The 7,621-nt window shown below is 38.6% G+C and overlaps 1 non-coding gene across 1 annotated transcript; it reads right to left on the reverse strand.

Moving 5' to 3' along the window:
* Positions 1 to 5,068: 5,068 nt before the first annotated feature.
* On the reverse strand, positions 5,069 to 5,176 carry LOC130953316 (small nucleolar RNA R71). The gene has a single exon (XR_009075487.1). It is a non-coding gene; the product is annotated as a small nucleolar RNA R71 (small nucleolar RNA).
* Between the last annotated feature and the right edge of the window lie 2,445 nt (positions 5,177 to 7,621).

Consider the following 7,621-nt stretch of genomic DNA (forward strand, 5'->3'; position numbering starts at 1 on the left):
CTAAATTATTTTCCTAAAGTATGATCTTTAGAATAAATTGGTAACTTTGCTAATAACTAAATAACTTTAAAAATAATTGGAAATATGAAAGGATGGTGTTTGGAATATTAGTTATGAATTTTCGAAGCTTGATTGATTTACTTTTATAGAATGGTTTATGAAAACTCTGATTTTAATTGATATTAGAATGTCGATCGTTAAACTGATTTATGATGAAATGTTTATTGAGATTATGTTGTTGCAATAACTACTGATAAAAGGGCTGGTGATTTGTTGGGAAAGAGGGAACCCGTAAGGGTGGCTAAGTCCGAGTTTTAGGGGAGATTCTGCCGAAATTTTGTAAAATCTGAGGTTTTATTTGAAAGGTTATTTTAGGAGATTTAGATTTGGAAAATGATATTATTTAAGTTTTATTTTGTTAAGAAAAGAATTATTCTATTTTAAATTTGATTTACTAAAGAAAGGTTTATGTTTCAAAATTAAATTATTTAAGAAAGAAACCATGTTTTGAGATTGTTTCTATATGAAAATAATTATGTTTTAAGCTTGAAATAAAGGATTACTTTTTAGAAGTTTGATGGATTTATAATATTTGAATTTGAATAGTAAAGAGAGATGATTTTTGAGACTTTGAAAAGTTAGTAAACTTGAGGAAGAGTTTTAGTTGATTACTTCTAATGAGAGGTTATGTTTTGAAAAGTGTTTAATGAACCTAAAATAAATGATTTTCTTAAGTCTTTTGATAGAGAACTAAACTAAAAAATAGTTTTAAAGTTGGCTTGACTCAAGATTGCCAAAGTAGAGATTACGAATTGATAATTGGTTACATTCGGGAAGTACCCACGAACTGAATGATCATTGATCTCGGGGGAACCTATAGATTGTTATTTGTTTTATGTGCGGGAAAAACCCACGGACGGATAATCTTTGATTACGGGAAAAATCCATGAATTATTGTATGTTGATCTCGGGTATAACCCACGAACTAAAGATTATTGCCTGCTGTGTTGATCTCGGGTATAACCCACGAACTGAAGATCGCTATGTTATTGTGTATTGATCTCGGGGAATAACCCACGAACTGAAGATCTCTGTTTTGTTTGTGAAATGATCTCGGGGACGCCCACAAACTGAGGATCACTATTTCTCCTTGGGCGTATATTATGGGGTCGGGCTTTGCGCCGACTGCCAGTAGTCACGAAGGAGTGGAATTCTTACCACCGACACATATGCACTAAGGACACAAAGGGAAGCCATATCTGGGACTTGTTCCTAGGTAATGTTGGGCTGCAGGGTGTAAACCGACACGTGAGGTCATTTTACGACATTCCCATTCCCTACTGAGAACATGTGGTTTGTTCTCACCCCATAAATTTCCAACCATTCAGTGACACAGGTTCGAAGACTCCGTTTGAAGCTGCAGGCGATTATAGAGTTCCCTCGCCTTTGTAGCTTTAGTTTTTATTTTATGCAGAGGGATAGGAGTTGTATCTGAATTTTATTTAAATTCTTTTGTATAATATTTATTATTATTAATAAGTTTATGATTATTATCACTTGGTGATGTTTGCTATGTGATTTTAATAAATAAAAACAAAATTTTTCTGGAAATTTCTATAAAACTAAATCACGATATCGAACTAAAGGCTCAATAGTAAATAGTTGATAAAGGAAAGCAGGTTGGTAACGCCTTACTTTCGGTACGATCATGACGTTCTGGAAGTTGGGTCGTTACATTTCAGGCTTCATAGGGCAAGAATGGCATAAGGGATGAAGAAGAAGCGTGCAAAAGTGGAAGGAACACAAGGAATTGAGGAGATGACTAGCGAGAAGTCACGCGGGTGCATGGCTCATGCGACCACCGAAATGGAAGAAATCACAGTGACGCGCTCGCGTGCCTGACGCGACCGCGCGGATTAGAAGCTGCACAAACGACGCGAGTACGTGGACGACGCGTGCGCGTGGTACGAAAAACGCTGAGTGACGCGAACGCATAGACGGCGCGGCCGCGTGACGTGCGCGATCTGCATAATTACAGAAGTCGCTGGCATAGATATTGGGCCGCATTTCAACCCAGTTTTCAGCCCAAATACACAGATTAGAGCGAGGGAACATGCAGAGGCAAAGGGAACAATTCATTTCGCACAATTTCGAGATTTTAGATATGATTTTATTCCTCTCCTAGGTTTCTCTTTTTGACATTCACAAATTAGGATTTGAAGATTTTTGGCTTTAGCTTTTGAGAAGAGTCTACCTCTGGAACTAGTCATTATAGTTTGTTATTTACTTTTCATTTACTTTTCCATATTCTTAATTTGTCCAGAGTTGATATTGGATTATTTTCATAGTTTATTAATACAAAACTATTTTTAGTTTTAATAAAGCTCTTTCATTATTGTTTATTATGTCTCTTCTTATCTCCCCTATTGATTTTGTGAAGTCTACTGATGCGTGAGCATCTTGTCTATCTTTTCCTAGTGAATTTGCACCTAAATTGTTGAGTTTAATTAAGAATTAATTGTATTTTAGCCACTATGGATGCTATTTTGAGTTTTGGGCAATTTTATTTATTTTAGGTAGCATTCGGCGGAATTTGACGGAGTTTCTACAGCACAAGAATCAAAGGAGATGGCTGCGAGGAGCGACGCGCACGCGTTCCTGACGCGTGCGCGTGAATTGGAAGTATCCATGGCGACGCGTACGCGTGATTTGAAGATTTGCTCAGCGACGCGTCCGCGTGACTCTCAGAAAAGACCATCGACGCGTTTGCGTGACTGGCGCGTACGCGTGACATGCACCACGTGCAGAAAAACACAGATTACATTAGGGGGCAATTTCTAGGCTGTTTTGACCCAGTTTCCAGCCCAGAAAACATAGATTAGAAGCTGCAGAATGGACAAATCAAGTGGTCCCCACCCATCAGCTGAAGACTTGATAATTAATTCAAATTTAAACTTAAATCTTAATTTTTAGGAAAACATATTATTTTTAATTTTAGAGAATTAGATTTTAAAAATTATTATGAGGATTAGTTATAAATAGGAACTCTGTACATTTAAACATGACACACACATTGTTACCAGAACCCTTATTTTTTTTCTCTGAACCATGAGCAACTAATCCTCCATTGTTAAGGTTAGGAGCTCTGTCTGTTTTCATGGATTGATTCGTTTGATCTTTTTAATTTAATTCATGTCTTGATTTATATTTCAATAATTGTTTTCGTTCTTTATTTTATGAACATTGGGTGGAACGGAAGTATGACCCATGTTCTAATTGAGTTCTTGTAAAATTTGGAAAAGCTCTTTACTTGAACAACAGCTTGAAAACATATTATACTGAATTTCTAATTGTTTGTATTTAACGGGATACGTGACATATAATCCCCTTATTTTTGGATAATTAGGATTCTTTTGGCATATAAACTAGAAATTGATCATCACCCTCTAATTGGAATTAATTGACCAAGGAATTGGCAATTAATGAATTTTAGAGGAGACTAGGAAGGTCTAAGGAATTAGGGTCTAGTCACATATAGTTTGCCATGAAATTAAATCTTACATGATTAAATTAGTTAGTAATAAAAATCAATCTGGAAAATAGATAACTCTGAAGCCTTAACTATTCTCTCAATATTTTATTCCCAACTGCTCATTGCTTTCTAAAATTCCTAATTTAATGTTTAATGCTCTTTGAATACCAAAACACTATTTTCTGCTTGTCTAACTAATCCTATCAAATGCTATTGTTGCTTAATCAATCAATCCTCGTGGGATCGACCCTTACTCACGTAAGGTATTATTTGGTACGACCCGGTGCACTTGCCGGTTAGTTTGTGGGTTATAAAATACCGCACCAAGTTTTTGGCGCCATTGTCGGGGATTGACTGTGATTAACAACTTGATTGGGAGTTTATTAAAAGGAGAACCTTGAGTTGGAATACTCAAGAGTCCAACTGTAATTGGTTCATTGTTGGTTGGCTTGTTAGTCACTAACTCTAATCCTTCCCAAGGGAGAGGATTAGGACTTGTGAATAGAAGTTGACTTTTAATTTGACTTTCCTTCATTCGTTGAGGGTTAACTAAATGAAAACAATGACTAATTATTAATTGATCTTGACAAAATTCCAAGGATAGAACTTCCAATTAATCTTCTCCCGGTCAAGATTTTATTTAAATCATATAAATTCTCTAATTTAATTTTCTGTTCATCGAACTCAAAACCCATTTGGAAAATCTTTGATTGATAAAATAGCACATCTTCCTGCAACTCGTTGGGAGACAACCTGGGACTCATACTCCCAGTATTTTATTTCTAAAAATTATGACAACTCTTTTCTAAATTGACAAGTGGATTTTTGCCAGTTAAGAACTGTACTCGCAACGCCATTTTTCTAATTAATTCTTAATCTGCCAATTTTTGCTTACGTCAATTTTTGGCGGCATTGCCGGGGAGTTGCAATAATGTGCTCATTCTTTTTATTTTGTTACTATGAGCTACACGTCTCTTTCATTGAATGACGCGTTCACTTCCTGATCCAAGCTTGCCAGTATTTGACCCTGAGATTGAAAGAACTATTTCACGTATAAGGCAAGCTCGGCGTCGGCTAGTCCTCTCCAAGGACGAATCTGAAATGTCATTTAAGGAAGAAATAAGCTCCCTTTCTACTGATTCAGTTGATTTACATGCAGGTAACTTGGCAGCACCTAGGAAAGTCACTATCCAGGAGGTTGGAGCCCCTGATTTTACACTACAACCATACCAAGCACACCATCCAGCGGTGGCTATGGACTTTGAAATAAAGACTGCACTACTCAACTTGATGCCCAAGTTTCATGGCTTACATGCTCAAGAGCCTATCAAGCACCTTAGGGATTTTCAAACAGCTTGTTCTATTGTTAAGCGTGATGGTACTGACAAAACTTCTATTCTGTTAAAAGCCTTTCCATTCTCTTTTGAGGGAAAGGCAAGAGAGTGGTACTACACTCAACCCGGAGCAACTGTTTCTAACTGGGATGCGCTTAGAAGAGAATTTTTGGAGAAATTCTTTCCAGCTGAGGTTACCGATAAACTAAGGAAAGACATTTCCATGATCGTTCAGGACGAATCTGAGACCCTCTACGAATATTGGGAGCGCTTCAATAATTTTCTGGAAGCATGTTCCCACCATATGATTGACAAGATAGTGTTGCTCGGCTACTTTACACAGGGCATGAAATCTCAAGATAAGACCACATTGGAAGGTGCTAGCAATGGGTCTATGAAAAAGTACAAGACTACGGATGAGGCATGGCAATTGATCAGCGACTTAGCTGAATCTACTAGGAATCACAGGCAGAAACAAAGTCGGTCATGAGCTGTTGCAGAGGTATCCTCTAGCAAAGAGACTGCTGCTGTAACTCAGAGCTTATGTGAAATGACCAACTTACTGAAGCAGATGCAACTGAGTCAATAACAAGCTCAGCAAGTTCGGCCTTCTCCACCACAGTAAAGCCAACAGTTGGTTGCACAAAGAGTATGCGGGATCTGTGCCGATTACAGTTATTATACCGATGAGTGTTTGCAACTCCAACAGGAAGACCACACTGTGGCAGCCACTCATAACTTCTATGATCGCCTCAATCAAGGGTATAATCAAGGTGGCAGCTACAACCATGGATGGCAGGATAACCCCAACCAAGGTTGGAGAGACAATTCTAACCAAGGATAGAGGGACAATCAAAATAGAAGAGGCAGAGATAACAATAGAAACCAGAGGTGGAATAACAATAACAACTTCAGGCAGCAGAATCAGAATCAGGCCTACAGAGCACCACATCTAAGGCAGCCTCAAGCATCTCAACAGACCCCTCAGATCACTTATCCCTCTTCATCTCCTAATGATGAGTTACTACAATCTATTGATCGGAGATAGTAGGCCATGGAAAATAACTTTACTTCTACTCTAAATGGTCTGAACTCTACCTTGCAAGCTCTTGTCTCACAGATTGGATCACTGAATAACTCTAACAACCAGTCTTCAAGCTCTGGTGGACTCTCCTCTCAACCATTACCCAACTCCAAGGGTGGCATCAATGCCATTACCCTGAGATCTGGAATCACACTGCAAGAGAGGAATCCAGAGGAATCAAGCCCGCCAAAACACGCCCCAGCTGCGGACACGGTTGAGGTAGAGGATGTTAAAGAAGAAGATGAAGGACAAGGCATGGCTGAAGCAGAAGCAACCCAACCAAGGAAGGCAGAACCCCAGCAAGCTGAAGCTATAAAAGATGCCACTCCTATTCCATTTTCACACCTTGCTAAGAAGCCCAGAAAGCTGATGGAACTTGATCCTAAAATGGTAGAGATCTTCAAAAAAGATGAGGTAACTGTTCCCCTTTTTTATGTTATTTAGCAACTGCCTAAATATGCAAAGTTTCTAAAAGAGTTATGCATACATAAAGATAAAATTAATGAATTAGAAACTATTCCTTTAGGTAGTTCTATATCTGCTTTAATGGGAAATATACCTGAAAAATGTAGTGACCCATGCCCATGCATGGTCAACTGTACCATTGGAAGTGTGATATTTTCTGACTGTGTGTGTGATTTAGGAGCATGCATGAGTATTATGCCCTTGTCTATATATAATGCTTTAAGGCTCCCTTCCTTAAAAAGGTCGGCAGCTCATTTTTTGTTAGCAGATAAAAGCATTATCACAGTGGTTGGAATTGCTGAAGATGTATTAGTGAGCATTAAGCGGCTCACGTTTTCCATTGACTTTTATATCCTGTAGATGCCCCAAAATGACTCAGGGAGACCTTTGTCAATCCTTCTTAGTAGACCATTTTTGAAGACTTCAAAATTCAAGCTGGATGCCTTTTCGGGAACCTATTCCTTTGAGGTAGATGGCAGAAAAGTGAGCTTCAATCTGGATGAAGCTATGAAGCACCCCCCAGAAGATCACTCCATATTCCAATATGACATTATTGACGAAATCATAGCAGCAACTCACCAGGAAGACATGGAAGAGGATCACATGGAGCAAAATCCAAGTGTGGGGACACCCTCCGAACATACTGAAGATTTATTATCATTTTTACCAGCCCCGAATAATCCAGAACCAAACCATGAGCAAAAAATGGAATTAAAGCCTCTTCCTCCACACCTTAAGTATGCATACCTTGAGGACAAGCAGAAGTTTCCAGTTATCATTGCAAGGGAGCTTATTTCCCAACAAGAAGAACAACTGCTTAGTGTATTGAGGACGCATAAGAAAGCAATTGGATGGAGCTTGGCAGATATAGTAGGCATCAGCCCTCAAGTTTACGAACATAGAATATTCTTAGAAGAAGGAGCAAAGCCTGTCCGTCAACCTCAGAGAAGATTGAACCCTACCATCTTAGAAGTTGTCAAGAAGGAAGTAACCAGACTACTTGAAGTAGATATCATTTACCCCATTTCAGATAGCGAATGGGTCAACCCAGTACAAGTGGTGCCCAAGAAGTCTGGAGTCACAACAATAAGGAATGAGCAAGGAGAACTTCTGACACTAGGGTGCAGAACGCATGGAGAGTTTGTTTTGACTACAGGCGTCTCAACCAAGCCACTCGCAAGGATCATTATCTCTTGCCATTCATTG

The sequence above is a fragment of the Arachis stenosperma genome, chromosome 9 (assembly GCF_014773155.1).
Source record: "Arachis stenosperma cultivar V10309 chromosome 9, arast.V10309.gnm1.PFL2, whole genome shotgun sequence".
Lineage (NCBI taxonomy): Eukaryota > Viridiplantae > Streptophyta > Magnoliopsida > Fabales > Fabaceae > Arachis > Arachis stenosperma.